This window comes from Elephantulus edwardii, unplaced genomic scaffold (genome assembly GCF_000299155.1).
Source record: "Elephantulus edwardii isolate Elephantulus edwardi_28Jun2011 unplaced genomic scaffold, EleEdw1.0 scaffold00086, whole genome shotgun sequence".
Taxonomy (NCBI): domain Eukaryota; kingdom Metazoa; phylum Chordata; class Mammalia; order Macroscelidea; family Macroscelididae; genus Elephantulus; species Elephantulus edwardii.
Window position 1 is genome coordinate 12452879 of NW_006399836.1, and position 14796 is coordinate 12467674.

At 51.6% G+C, this 14796-nt stretch overlaps 1 protein-coding gene across 1 annotated transcript in view; it reads right to left on the reverse strand.

Moving 5' to 3' along the window:
* RASD2 (RASD family, member 2) overlaps positions 1 to 7447 on the reverse strand; it is a 14062-nt gene extending 6615 nt beyond the window's left edge. The window contains exon 1 of the mRNA XM_006890163.1: positions 7340 to 7447. The gene's annotated coding sequence lies outside the window, so the exon portion shown is untranslated. The remainder of the gene's footprint in view (positions 1 to 7339) is intronic.
* Positions 7448 to 14796: the final 7349 nt, after the last annotated feature.

Consider the following 14796-nt stretch of genomic DNA (forward strand, 5'->3'; position numbering starts at 1 on the left):
CAGACGCACCTTAGTCTCCAGAGAGACACCATTGCTCTTCAGTACTTTGGAGAGGTCCCTAACAGCAGACTTTCCCATGGCAATGTGCCTTTTAATTTGGAGCTCTAGTGGCAGAATAAGCAGCTCTTGTGACCTAATGGGTAGAGTCGTGCTACCAACCCAAAGACAAGTGGTTCAAATCCACCAACTGCTCCTTAGGGAAAAAAGCTAGACAATCTTCTCCTGTACAATTCACTGCCTCTGAAAACCTGCTGGAGGGTCAGCGAGGAGTCAGTTCTGACTCATATAACAAGTGCCCTAGTACATTACATGCTGGATTTCTAACCAAAATGTTTGGTGGTTCAAATCCACCAGTCACTCTGGGCCTAGCGATGTGCTTTCAGAAAGATTAAACCAACAAACGCTAACGTGCTGTACTTGACCGGTAACAGGAAGGTTGGTGGCTTGAACCCACCCAGAGGTGCTGAAAAAGAGGAGGCCTGCCAATCTGCTTTTATAATGATTAAACACAAAAATCCCACCGCCTTTGAGTCAATGCCTGATTCTGCAAATCTTAATGGACAATTTCCTCATCTGTGTCCTGTGAAGCAGCTGGTGAGGTCAAACTATCACCTTTTGGTTAGCAGCTGACACTTAAGCCACAATGGCACCAGAGCCTAGAAAACCCTATAGGGCACAATTTTTCCCTGTAACATGTGAGAACTGACTCAATGACACAAAACCACAAGATATTAGCGCGGAGAGGCACTGCGGCTGGAAGCTTGGCTTTCCCATAACTAGCACTGACCTGGGGGAGCCCTGGTGGCCTCGTGGTAAGGACATGCACTGCCAACCCAAAGGTATTAGGTTTGAAACTACTAGCTGTTCTGCGGGAGAAAAGTGGGCAATCTCCTCCCATGCAATTTACTGCCTCTGAAACCCCGCTGAAAGGTCCAGCTATGGGGGGTTCCGACTTGATGGTACCCAACAACATTGAAGGCAGCACTGAACTTGGACGAGCAGCTTAACCCTCTTTTCTCATCTGTAAAATAGAGACCCAACTTACAGAGACTCACATGTAGACTCTGAACTGGCTAAGTAGCCTTTGTATCTGTTCTTTCCCTGGTTCATCTTAAAACTAGGCCTCCCAAGAAGAGCCTGGGGTTCCAGGCCATGGCGTGCGGAAGGTACCAGAGAGCTTTTCTTTTTTAAAAAAACAGAATTTTTATTTTCTACTGGTTTCCTTCCAAAGTTCGTATACATTCTTTTTCACACTGGATCTTTCCCCATTTCCTTTACTCATCTCTCCCTCCATCCATCAAATTTTGCGACCCTATGATCACCCTCCCCCCTCTGCTCCTACCCTCCCCACCTTGGATCCTCATACACATTTTCTTAGTTATCTATTTCTCCAATAATGGTCTTAGACAGTATTTGTCCTTACGGGACTGAATTAGTTCATTCAGCATAATGGGTATGTTTCACTTAGCATGAGGCTCTCCAGTCCCTCCCAAGTTAGGCAATGATTTTCAAATCATCACAGAGAGCTTTTCTTACATATAGTGCAAGGGGAGACAGAGCCACTCAGCACTCCCAGGAAGGGGGCTGCTGCACCCTGAACACGTTACCAAGCTCCAAGCCAGTGCTGGGGTAGTTCCTAGAGGCACCCCAGAATGCACTGTCAGATCACCTTTTGCATTTGGGGGCTCCTCCCGCCCCCAGAGCGGCCCCTCTTCTACCCCTGTCCTTTGGTCCCATAGGCCCTGAGAGTTCATCCACCTCCAGCCGACCCACAGCTCAACTGGGGTATGGGGCTTTGGGAGGGGCCTTCCTACAGCAAAGCTGCTTCACAAATAAGAGTCTGAGTGGCTAGGGGGTGAGGACCAGGAATGGCCCACGGGTGACTCCAGGTTCCCTCACAATTCTGTGGCAAATCCCCAACTTTCTACAGAAGCATCGTCTCCTGGTAGAAGAAGCTTAAATGAATCCAAGCTCCAAACTGCAAATGGAGGTAAGTAAAACTCCGCAAGCCCCTGTCAAATCTCCCCAAAAGGCCTGCCCATCCTCCTTTCTCAGCTCAGTCCCTGCCAGAGTCTCCCAGGACCTCCAAGCACCAGTCACTCAAGTTAATCTGAGCTTGGCTGAATTCTCCTCTCCTTTATTCTCCCAAGACACCCTATTCCCATCTCTTGTTTCAGAGCCCTGGTTAAACACCATCTCGTCTCCTGAAGGCTCCACTGTTCCTCCTTATCCCAGCAGGAGTTACTCCTCTCTAGAGAAAAGCATCGTAGGTAAAGAACTACAATGTCTACAGGCCTGCTACATATGGTTGTGTGGGCTGTGCACTGCACAAAAGCGCCAAGCTGGGTGAGCAAGCTACGGCCAGAGGAAGGGGTTCCTGCTGAGCGCATAAGCTCAGAGAAGTCACCTCCTCTCCGTGTGCACAAAGGAGATGGTCGTCCCGGCTGCGGTGGCTGCCCCCAGTCAGCTGCCCTAAGACCCTCACCAACACCAATGTTCTCCGTCTGCCATGATGCTTGGAGTCTGGGATGGTACAGTGGGCCTCTTACACGGCGTCTTCCAGCAAACATCTCATCCAGGGCACAAGGGCTCTACGTGTGCTCACCCTGACCAACCAAGTGCGTGCACTGTTACACCATCTTTCAAGCCCACTTTGCTAAAAGTCTCTGATTTACAATGTTTACCCACGTCCATGGTAGAAGTGAAAACTCGCTGATTGATCACTCTAGCCATGACTCTACCTACATGAGCTCCTTGAATTCGAAGTTGGAAAACGCCCTTGGCATCAGCTGGTTCAGCACACCACTGACCCATGGTGACCGCAGACATTACCTAAGCCTGTGCCATGGGTCAAGTCCAGGGTTAAGCGTGTGCCGTATTTACCAACGATGGCAGCTGAAATCTACTTAGTCCTATATTACATGATGCCACTGTTGTAGAATGGGACTGTCCTTGGGGTTGGGGAGAGACTGAGTAAGATGGGTTCAATAATGTATACTGCACTGAAACAGAGGAGGGAGAAAACTGTTTAAAAGAGAGATATAACTAGGTATTTCTGTCATCACAAGAGACTAGAGCGAGGGCTACATGGTGGAGGGGACCTGGGGGAGGGTTTGTAAAACAATGAAGGAATCTTTTCTTTTACTTTTCCATAATTTTTGGACTCATGTACTTATAACTTGTTAGTCAAATTTGTGTCTTCTAGGTTGCAACACCCCCATGATACATCTTCAAGGATATGAACATGTACAGCCAAGCACAATCAATAAGAGTGCATCTAAATTCCAAAATCAATCTCCATAATAGTCTATGTGTTTCCTACTGCCAAAGGGGCCCTTTAGAGTAGTGAGAGAAGATCTTCACCCTGACACCCACAGCGTCCCTTTTCAGCAGGAAGTAGCTAAGAGAATACGCCATCCCCTTTTCCTTATGACTCAGGGTGAAGTCTCTCTCAGGGAGGAGTGATAGGGAATGGCAAAGGACACACTGACAAAGAAGATTAATCAGAACTGGCTTTGACAAGCACTGTGGCATTTGGACAAGAACAAACTGGGAGGAGGGTAGAGAGAATAGTGCAACAATGAATGAATGGAAACCCAAAATCTCTGTAAATGTTTATGAAAATTAATAAAATATAATTATAGAAAAAAAAAGAAAAAAAAATCTACTTAGTCCTTAACATGGTGCCTGATACTGTTCTAAGCGCTACACATATATATCAACATGCCTCATCCTCTCAGTAGCCCCAGAAGACAGAAAGGTGTTTTTTCCCATTTGACACATGGGAAGGTGAGGCAGAGAGAGCCTGTAAAAATGGGACAATGTTACACAGCAAGTAACCAGCGAAGTGAGGACCTGCGTCCAGTCAGTCCACCCCACGCCGTAGAGCCTCCTGCTCGCTTCCCCATGAGGGGCATATCTTTGTTCCTCTTCTATAAATATGGACTGTGACATGCAGAAAGGCTATGTGACCAGTCCACGTAGTTCAGCAGGCAGTTATATAGGCCTACAATCTTACATGCCTCTCATCCCTGCCTAAAGCCAGCTCTGAATTGATCCCACTGGACTGTGTGTGGTGCCATATATACAACAGGTCAATAAATGAACCTGCAGTGAAAATAAAGAAAGGTCAAGGGTTTCTGCTCAAGCTCTGGGGCTCCCCACCCACACCTTGCTGGCCCAGGGCTGTGCTCAGGAGAGATGTACTTTCTAAGGAGGACCCCATGTCCTAGGCCACGGCCATGGAGATGCCCACAGATGGGCAGTGGGGAGAGGGAGCTGCATGACCCACAGCAGTGAGCTCTTCCTTTTCAGCCTCCTTCCCGCCTGCTATGGCCAGTCTTCACCTTCAGATGGGATGGGAGCGGGGAAAGGTTCCCACTCGGACAGCTCCCTCCTGCGAGGCCCTCAGCAGGAAGCCTGGCTCTACTGTTGGTCACCTCTGTCTAGACAGAGGAGAGAAAGGGACCTGAGGGACCGTGTTTGTCTCAGTATGTGCTGCTCTGCGGACCCAGGGGTGCTGGTACAGGTATGTTAGTATCAGTGACTCCTAAGGGAGTCAGAGAGGAGGCTGGGAGTCAAAAAGAGGAGGTAAGGAGGCAGAGAAGAGGGGGTAGGGAGTCAGAGAGAGGAGGCAGGGAGTCAGAAGGAGGAGGTAAGGAATCAGAGAGTAAGTAGAAAATCAGAGAGAAGAGGCAAGGAGTCAAAAATGAGGCAAAGCAGGAAAGACAGGCAGCAGGGAGGCAGGAGGAAATGGCAAGGAATCAGAGTGAGGCGCGTGCGCGCGAGAGAGGGGGGAGGTAAAAAAATAGAGAAGGAGGTAGAAGTCAGGGAGATGGGGTATGGAGTTAGATAGAAGAAGCAAGGTGTCAGAAGGAGAAGGCAGCGAGTCCGAGGAGGAAGCAAGGAATGGGGAAGGAGGCAGAGAGTCAGGAGAAGACAGGGAATCAGGAGAAGGAGGTAAGGAATCAGAGAGAGGAGGCCGGGAGGCAGGAGAGGTAGTAAATCAGAAAGGAGACAGGGCGGAAAGGAGAAGCTTCTTCTCAGAACCAGCTGGGTGGCCTTCACATGGCCCCTGACACGTGGGGCTGCAGAGGCACCCAGACACCTAGGCAGCAGGTGGCAGGGCCTCCGCCCCCCCATTCCCTCCCCTTCTCCTTCCCATCTCCACTTGGGACTGGACACAGCTTCCTGCATCCCCAACCTGTTCTACAAGCTCCTCCCTCACCAGGAAGCTGGTGTCTGGGGAGGCGCAGGCAGGCAGGCCCTCGGAGACCCAGAGGTGGGGGACTCAGTGGCCAGCAGCGCAATGCCTGACCACAAGCCCCCGAGGCTCAGATAATCCAGTCCAGGGCCACCCTGTGGGCAGCTGAGAGGCAGAAAATCCCTGGAGTAGGCATGGGATCTGCGGGCATCCTCTGAGCCAGGAGCTTTTCAAGCCTTATCTAACGACTCCCACGAGCATGAGACCATCATGACCCATTTGCCTGATAGGAACACTCAGAGAGGGTGAGTCACTCACCCCAGCTCACAAAGCAGGTGACTGGCCAGCCTGGGAGCAGAACGTGGCGGTTTGGCTCCAAAGCCTGGGCTCTTAACTCTAGAAAAAAACTCAGCCCCTGGCCAAAACCAAGAGTCCTTTTCAAAGCAGCTTCTGACTCATCACAGCCTCAGCCGGGAGAATGACCCCTGAGTGTATTATAGTCTCATTCCCTTCCTCCTCCAGGCACCCGGGCCAGGCCTCTCCCCCAGACCCTGCTCATCCAGCTCCCGGCCTCTCTGAGCCTGTGCCCCAGAGTGGGGTTGGGGGATGGAGGGCTCAGCTGGAGCGAGAATACAGGGAGTCTGGACACATTCATCCCCTGGAGTATGCCCCAGAGCTTGTTTCAGCTGCAACTCCACCTCCCACAGCCCAACACACACACCTCTAGCTCTACCATGCAAGCAGGTCACACCAGGCATACTCTAGTGAGTCCCCCCATTCCTCACATGGAAAGGGACTTTGCAGACCCCAATCTCCCCTCCCTTGGCAGCTCAGCATGGTAGAAAGCAGGTAGGCATTGGCTTCAGACAGCCAGCTCTGCATTTCTCTTGCTAAGTAGTAACCTGGCCCAGTGGGGCTTGGGTGAGCCATCTGTGAAATGGGTATGGTAGTTGCAAACCTGCCCTGCTACACAAGAGTCCATCAAGAGGAAAGATTAGTGAGCTCTGGTGGCCTAGTGGCAAGAAGCTGCGCTGTAATCCCTAAAACATGTGGTTCGAATCCATCAGATGCTCCACTGGAGAAGGAGGGGCAGTCTCCTCTTGTGCCAACTGGATATGACTTGATGGCACACAGCAACAACAATTAAATAAAGTGTCACAAAAATAAAAGTTAGGTTTAAAAAAAAATAGGAAAAACTCCTCGCACATAGGAAGCTAATACTGGGTTCCCTTCTTTTGGCAGTTGGGGGGCTACTTAGAGAAACCAGGAGAGATGGGGAGGCAGAGATCTTAGGGGGTACTAAGGAGTAGGCCCATCCTCCACCTGGTCTCTCTGAAGCCAGAGAAAGCCTGAATCACAGGCCCCCTGAGCTGACTCCCCCTTCCTGACCTGGCCTCCTACCTGGACAATGTCCTTCGTCATCTCTCTGGGGCTTATTGGTGGAGGAATGGGATGCAGAGAGAGACCTCAGAGCTGTTGCCAAGGGGTCCTCCCTCCAGCCACTGAACTCAGCCCAGAATTGCCCAACACATGCACTCACTAAATCAAACTAGGGGCGGGGGGAAAGCTGTGGACTGGAAGGGGTTTTTTAATCTTCCCTCACTGAGGCTCCTTGCCTGCATCCAGTCTGCAGGAGGCACAGGAAGGAGGAAGGAGTGTTTGGGGGAGGCAAGGGACGTTCCTCCTATTTCACCCTTATATTCTTCATATATAAATGGATCTAAATAAATAGAGCCCTTGATTAGTAAGCATCCAACCTAGAAGTGGGGTACATTCTGACTCACAGTTACTCTCAATGGTTTCCCCGCTGCAAATTTTGGGGGAAGGGTCCGCCCGTCTTTTTTTCCACTAAGCTGTATTTCAACCACGGATCATTCGGTCAGCGGACTAGCACATGTTAAGTGTTCATTAAACCTCCTTTCCTGGGACAGGTGCAGAGCTTAGCACCCAGCCTGGCACCGTAGTAGGTGTAATCTAACGTAACTGAGTAGCGAAAGTTGCCGGCACCTTCCAAGGTGCTCAGTTCATCTATGCCTAGACACACAGAGTGCAGCATCCGACAGAGTCCCCAACCTTTCTTCCCGAGAGCCCCACTTTACCCGTCTCCCTCGTCCTTTTGGGGTGTCGGTCTCCTACCTGGGATCGGCGTGATGGTCCTCTGGCACGGCTCGGAGGGCTGCCGGGAAGCGCCTGGAGGTGTGGGGACCCGCCCGCCGCGCCGCCCGCCGCCGAGCAGCCCCGAGTCTGCGGTGGCTCCGGGGTCACTGCGCCCGGCTCCTCTTCTGCGCCGCTCCTGCCGCCAGGCTGGGCGCGATCGGGAGAGGGGGTGTGGGGAGCCGGTGCCCCATGGGTGGGCTCCGAGGGCTCGGGAGGGCCTGGGCACCGGGCGGGCTCCGGCTCGGCCCTGCCCTGCCCCGACCCGGGTGACTCCGGCTGAGCCAGGAGCCCGGGGGCGCGAGGACGTCGGATTCTGGGGTCCCCGTCTGGGGATATGGGGTTGGGGTGGTAGGGGCGAGCAGGCGCTTAAGAGAGGTCCCCAGGAGACTCAGGGGGCTGCGGGGTGCGTGCGTCCGAGGTTAGGTGAACCGCCCTGGCGGCCCTACCGAGGGTGTCTGGGGGGCTGTCCGCAGCGCTCGCCCGTGGGAAGGACGGCTGCCTTGTCCCCTGCGCAGCGGAGCCCCAAGCCACCAAGCAGCAGGCGCCCAGCTCGGTGCGCGTGTGGAAGGGGCCTGGAACGCCGCTCCAAAGCTTCTCGGAGCCAAGTTATCCTGAAAAGCGGCTCCACCTCCCCCTTCACCGCCTCCTGCGCCCCCCTGGAGGCGAACTTCCCGCGGGGCCGTGGCTCCTCCGCGCTCCTGCCTGCTCTCGGAGGCGAACCCTCCTCTCTCTCCCGCAGGGAGAGGTCCCTTGCCCCTCTCAGAAGTGTTCCCGGCCCCAGCTCCTGACTGCGATCTGGACAGACGGAAGCCCGACTCCGCGCGTCCCCTCTGCCCTCGCGCTGCGCTGCGATGCGCCCACCTGCTCCTGCTCGCAGCTTGTCCCGCCGCCGCCCGCCGCCCCTGCGCGCAGGGAGCCCGCTCCCCGGGACCCCGCCCCCGGCGCCGCGCTCCGCCAATGGGCGGCCGTCCCGCTGCTGGCCCCGCCCGCGCCCGGCCCGTCCCCCCGCGGCCTGGACGCCGCAGTCTGGAGGCTCCGCGTGCCCGGGCGCGTGGGGCCGGGGCAGCTGGAGGGTGGCCCGAGGCAGCAGGCCTGCGCACCGTGACCGGAAGGCTGACGTGTGTGCACACACTCACACGCACACCAGCCCGCTGCAGGTGACCCGCGAGGGTCCCGCCGCTAACCGAGCCACCCGGCGCCAGCCTCTCAACGCTGTGTCCGCCGCTGCCCATGCCATCCATTACCGCACCCTCCTTCCGCGCGGAGAGCCCCCAGAGCCTTCGTAGTGCCTGACTCACCCGCCCCGAGCCTCTGCCTCCATCCTGAAGCCCCCAAGGGCCGCGGGATGTCACTGGTTGACACATGGGTCATGCACGTGCCACCAGGAGGGGGGCCACCGAGTCACCTTGGCCTGAGCGCGCAGGATAGGAGGGGCGCATGGATTGGTCAGTGTCTGGCTGGCCCTCATTCTCGCCCTTAAATGAGACTCTTCTGTTAGGTCAGACATCAGTCATTCCTTTCGTACCATAGATTCAGGCCACATTTATTACTTCATATTTTCTTTAAATCCAGGACCCACCAACTGAGCCCTTAAACATTTTTCCCCCCAGAGAATCATTATATCACTGCCATAAATAGGAAACCGGTATTGCTCACTATAAATAGAAGATAAGGGTAAAAATAAACACAATGAAAACAAAGTGAGGTTATTGCATTCTGGCTGAATCCTGTGGCCTGCCAAGACTTTAGATGTGCTGTATGTTAAAAAGGAAGACTGGGAGGTTTGGAGACATGTTAAAGACCCATTAGCATCCAGCAGCGACTTTCTTTGTGTTTTCTGAAGGCTTACAAGAGAACTGGGAAGAGAAAATGTTTCATTGTGTGATGTCATGAGAACAGAACACTGCGTGGTGGTACCATATATTTTATCACCCAGGAACCAGCCTTCGAACCCTGGGCTTTAGATATCTGCTAGACCTACCCTCTGGGAAATAGACTTTCTCTCCCATGTCTTCAATGATAGACATCAAGTCTAGGGGACTAAGCTCTACTGGATGTATTTGAGCTGGGCCGCTGGGGGGGGGGGGACACGAAAGTCTCTCTGGCTTGGCTTACATCATCAATAAAATTCGTATGATGGTGCTGGATCCACAGAGTGAGGAAAAGGCTGACATGACCTTGGACTTGGATAATAACTTTTGCTATGTTTGTCCCTATCCTGTTTTGAGACTTTCCAGGAAGAGAGGGACAGGTAATGAGGAGAGAAGAGCATTAAGCATTTGGTAGAGGAATTCAGCTTGGCCTGCAGGTCTTAGGACAGGATGACCCCTCCCTGACCCTCTGATGTTAGGCCTTCCAAGGTAGTAAGTTCCCTGTCACTGGAAATGTGTAAAGAGCCTGATGACTGTAGCGTGGCAGTACTGTAGAGGAAATTTAGGCTTTGGCGTGGCACTTAACTAGCTAGCATTTCAGATTTCTCCTGGTCTCTAAGTCAATGATTCAGTGATTGAATAGCCAACATCCACTGAGCATTTTCGATGTCTGCTGCTTGCCAACCATCGTGATCTAATCCACTGAGTGCCCTCTAAGGGGGCGCTCTACTATAATCGAGGACTGGTATTCAAACTCTCATGCAGTTATTTCTCTGTGTGATCTTGGGTGGCTTCTCTGTACCTTCATCATCTCTGTGAAGCTGAGATAATACTTCCCTCATCAGATGATCTTGAGGATCAAGTGAGCTAATGCTCTCAATGCCTGATAGAAGGTGTCAAAAATATGTGTTAACCTTCTGATTATCCCCATTTATATATAAAGTCTACTGTGAAGGTCCCACAGCCAGTGAGTGGGAGGACGGGGATCCACATTTGGCTCTAATGCCAAATCTGTTGGCACAGGGCATAAGTACTATCAAAGCTCACAAAGGACTTGTGTCTACTTGATGAGATTGAACTCTGGAGCTGGAGGATGTGAGAGCTGGGCCTCAGAGAGGCTAATGGACATGCTCAAGGTCACCCAGCCAGCAAGTGGCCACTGCAGGGCCAGTGCTCTTTTCCACATCCAGACAGTTTCTAGGCACTGGCTCAGCCCCAAGGGCTTGTGCTCAGCTTGACGCACAGAAGCTGGGAGCCTTGAGCTGGCTGTGAACTTGGCAGTGGGAGGCGGCAGGCTTCACCTGGAAGGCTGAGGTCAGAGAAGTCAGACTGCTGGACCAGATTTCCCACTCCCTGGGAACGGGCGGCCAGCCAGCCCTAAGCTGGCTCAGAAGCCCATTACGCCTTACTTAGCCATATCCTCCACTCTGAGTGGCCATGCCCACTGACCACGTCTCCATTGTGAGAGGAGCCACATGTGAACCTGAAGGGTCTGGGAGACCCACCCACCTCGCCTCTCTCATCTGACCCTTCCTGCCAGTGTGGAATGGCTGTCAGTCAGCAGGTGCACACGGGAATCACTGCCCAAGTCACGTGGCAACAGCGCTCCCTGGGTGCACCCACTCTCCCTCCTCCTGCGCCCTGTCTGCTCTGTTGCATCGCCTCTCACGTGGATCACCTACTTTCTTAGTGTCACCCTCTCTCCCCCATAATTCATTACCTTTTGCTGAAAATGCCACCCCCTGCTCAAGAATTTTCAATGGCTCCACATTGCTTAAAACATGAAACCAGGACTCTTTAGCCTGGCATGCAAAACCTCCACCAGGATCTGATTCTCACTCTCTGTCTGCATCCCAGACACAACAGACCATGTCCCCATCCCCAGAGAAGCCATGCTTTCCCACCCTTACCCACAAGATCTTTGTTAATGCTGGTCCTTCTAGCAGTAGCATACCCAGCAAACTTCTATGCATCCTTCAAAGTACATTGTCCACACCTCTTTGCCCACAAGGTTTTCTCAAATTGGATCCTCACACCTAGTGGCTCTTTTCATGACTCTTCCTCTTTAGCCCATATCACCTGCTGCCTCATGTGTTGGGCAAATATCACCCTCATTAGCATTGTAATGGGGACTGAATCTGTTTTATCTTTACATTTCCACATCAAGGGTAGCATCTCATACATTGCCATTTTTAATAAATGCTTATTGAATTGTGCTCAGCTGGACAGTTTCTAAACAGAGGAAAGTATAAACTCTCCTGGAGACCAAGGGAAGCGGACGATAGACACAGCCAGGCAGAGTTCCACTGAATCCTCCTAACATTGTCATTTAAGTCCCTGGGTAGTACACAAAGGTTTGCATACCACTATCAACTGAAAGGTTGGAGGTTCAAATCCACCCCACAGCACAACAGAAGAAAGGCCTGGTTTGAGCTGTAAGATTCCAAACCAAAACAGCCCAGCTGCTGTCAGGTTGGCTCTGGCTCCTGGTAATCCCACTAGAGCCATGGAACACCATACAGAGCAGTTCGACCCTGAAACACATTAGGTCACAATAGGTTGGAATTGATTAAACAGTAAAGGGTTTGGAGTGGGCATTCTAACGGTAAACCGAGACTCAGAGTAGATGGGAAACCTTCAAGGAAGCTGGCAAGACTCTGAGCTGGCTCTGAGCTGGAATCTGAAAGAAAGTTCTCCAGAGGGCGTTACCCAATGTCTTGTCCAGGACCCGCCTCTTCTGAGTCTCCCATTCCAGCACTTGGACCAATAACTTTTCCCATTCTGTTTACCTTTCCCGTGCACCTGGAGCAGATTACCCAACAAGCCAGGTAAGCATGGGCTTTTATCCTACCTGGTGAAAACTATGAGAAATTGTTTACTACTGAGTAATAAATAAATACGAATAAGCATGCTTGGGAGGGTGGAGGGACAGCGCAGGAGAGGAAGACCATCAATGAGATGCACTGATTCAGTGACTGGGGTAATGGGGGTGGGTGTGTCAGAGACAATAAGATTGGCACAGGACAGAGCAGGGTTTAGGGCTGTTGTACAGAGTCGCTATGAGTCACAGGTGACTCGAGGGCACATAACAACTACAAGCTCACACTTACCTTGCCTGGAACTCCATCCCTGTAGGTCCCACAGATTTAAAAAGAGACTTTGATTATGTAGGAAGGTGCTATGTGATTGGGAGGGAGACAGATACCAACTGTACCTAGAAGTAGAATCTTTGATGTGGTGAAAAAGTTCATTACACGTTGTAAGAGATCTGATGGCCTGGTGGGTTGTGCTGCCAACTCAAAGTCAGGTAGTTCGAATCCACTGGCTGCTCCGAGGCAGAAAGATGGGCAATCTCCTCCTGCAGAACTTACAACCTCTCAAAACCTGCTGAGGGGTCAGCTGTGAGCCAGTTCTAACTTGACAGCCCACAACAACAGGTTAGTAAGTGAGTGCATGTAATTTTATGCTCACCTGATTGGCTGGGTGATCTAACAGGGGTGTATAATCACAGTTTCCACAAATCTGGGTCTGTCCCAACTTAACTTAATGGAACTGGTTCAAAAAGCCCTGGTCCTTTCCCACCCCTCTGGTTGCTTTTCTGAAATAGTGGTTCTCAGAATCGCCTGGGGAACACTTAAAAGATAATGAGGCCCAGGCTGTCTCTTCAGAGATGCCCATTTCATTGCTCTGGGATTATGTCCCTGGGGTCCCCAGGATTTCCGGCACTCCCACAAAATTCTGACATGGCTGAGGTAGTAACTTACAGAGTGTGGGTTCAAACCACTAGGACCTGCTGGAGCCGGGCTTTTAAAATAGACTCTCAGAGCCATGGACTAAGAAACACTTAAGAACAGGGCTTCAGCTGGTTCTCCCAGTGAAAGGGAAATGTTGGCTGGGGCCACAACTTTTACTTGCTCTCCTGGTGAAAGGGAAAGGTTGGCAATTCAAACTCACCTGCAAGGAAGGTCTAGCAATCTACTACTACAAGGTCAAAGCCATAAAAATGTTCTAGAGCATGGCTCGGAAACACGGGAGTCAAAATCCCCTCGACAGCCTGGAGGTTAGAGGAGTTGTTTATTTCTTGGGATTCTGATGCATGATAAAATCAAAACATTAAAGTCAGAACATTAAAGTCCCAAGGCCAACCTCCAAAGAGAGGAGTGGTGGCTTGACCAAGTTCACCCCTCACGAGCAGCGCAAGTTAGATCCAGAACTCTGGTCTCTGGCTCCCAGCACAATTGTCATCCCTGTATGGAATGAATGCCTCACCCAGGGCTGTACAGCCCTGGCTGGTCACTGGCTTGGCATGTCTGGGCCCTTAAAACAGCATTGAACCTCTAGTTAGAGGGCAGTGGGTGAGGGGCCAGGAAATTCAGAGGACAACTCTCTGCAGCACGCTGGTACAACCTGGCAGCAAGGACAGCACCAATCACCACTGGAGGTGGGGAATGCAGGGACAGGGGACAGGGGCAGGCCAGAAGTCAGCAGAAACACCCCGTGCCCTTCCCCTCATCTGACCTCTTCTTGCCTCCACCCCCTGAGTCTTATGATCAGAGCAAACACCAGCCTCTGACAGGACCTTGGTTCTAATCTCAGCTAAACCAGAATCTTGCTGTGTGGCCCTGGAGTGGCCTCCTAATCGCTCTGATCCTCACTTCTCAGCTCTCTTCCTCACATTCTATGTTCCAGCCAAGAAGATAGACTTGTAGGTGTGAGCTTGCCATGCTCTCTCCACCTCCAGGCCTTCACAGGGGATAACTCAGTCATCTCTGTTGTTTTCCTTCTAGGATTAAGCATCACTGTCTCTGAGAAGCCCTAGACAAGCCTTGGTAATTCCTTGCTTTCCAAATATTTGTCATCCAAACTCAGATAAAGCTTGGCTACATCCCTCACAGTCTGAAAAACCTGCATGACTGGACAGGGCAGTCTTTGGCAATCTCAGCTAGTCCTTGAAGAATGCACCACAGGACAGTTTTGCATGGGGAAGAGATGACCAGGAAAGTGTGGATTTTTATACCAGTTCAAGCTGAGCTGAGGCTAACCATCAGGAATAAATCAAAGGCTTTGACGGTCAACAAATGCTGGCGAGGTTGTGGAGAATATGGAACCCTTATTCACTGTTGGTGGGAGTGTAAAATGGTGCAACCACTGCGGAAGGCAGTATGGCGCTTTCTCAAAAAGTTGGAAATAGAAATATCATTTGACCCAGCAATACAATTACTGTGAATTCACCCTAAAGAACCCAGAGCCGCCACCCAAGCAGATATATGCACACCCGTGTTAATTACTGCTTTGTTCATAATAGCAAAGAGTTGGAAACAGCCCAAATGCCCATCAACAAGTGAACGGATAGAGAATCTGTGGTATATTTACACAATGGAATATTATACAGCACTTAAAAACAAAAAACTCATGAAATCTTATATGAAATGGGTGACCATGTTGTTGTTGTTGTTGTTATGTGCCATCGAGTCATTTGCGACTCATAGCGACCCTATGTACAACAGCCCTAAACTCTGCTCTATCCTGTGCCAATCACATCGCCTCTGACACACCCATCCCGAC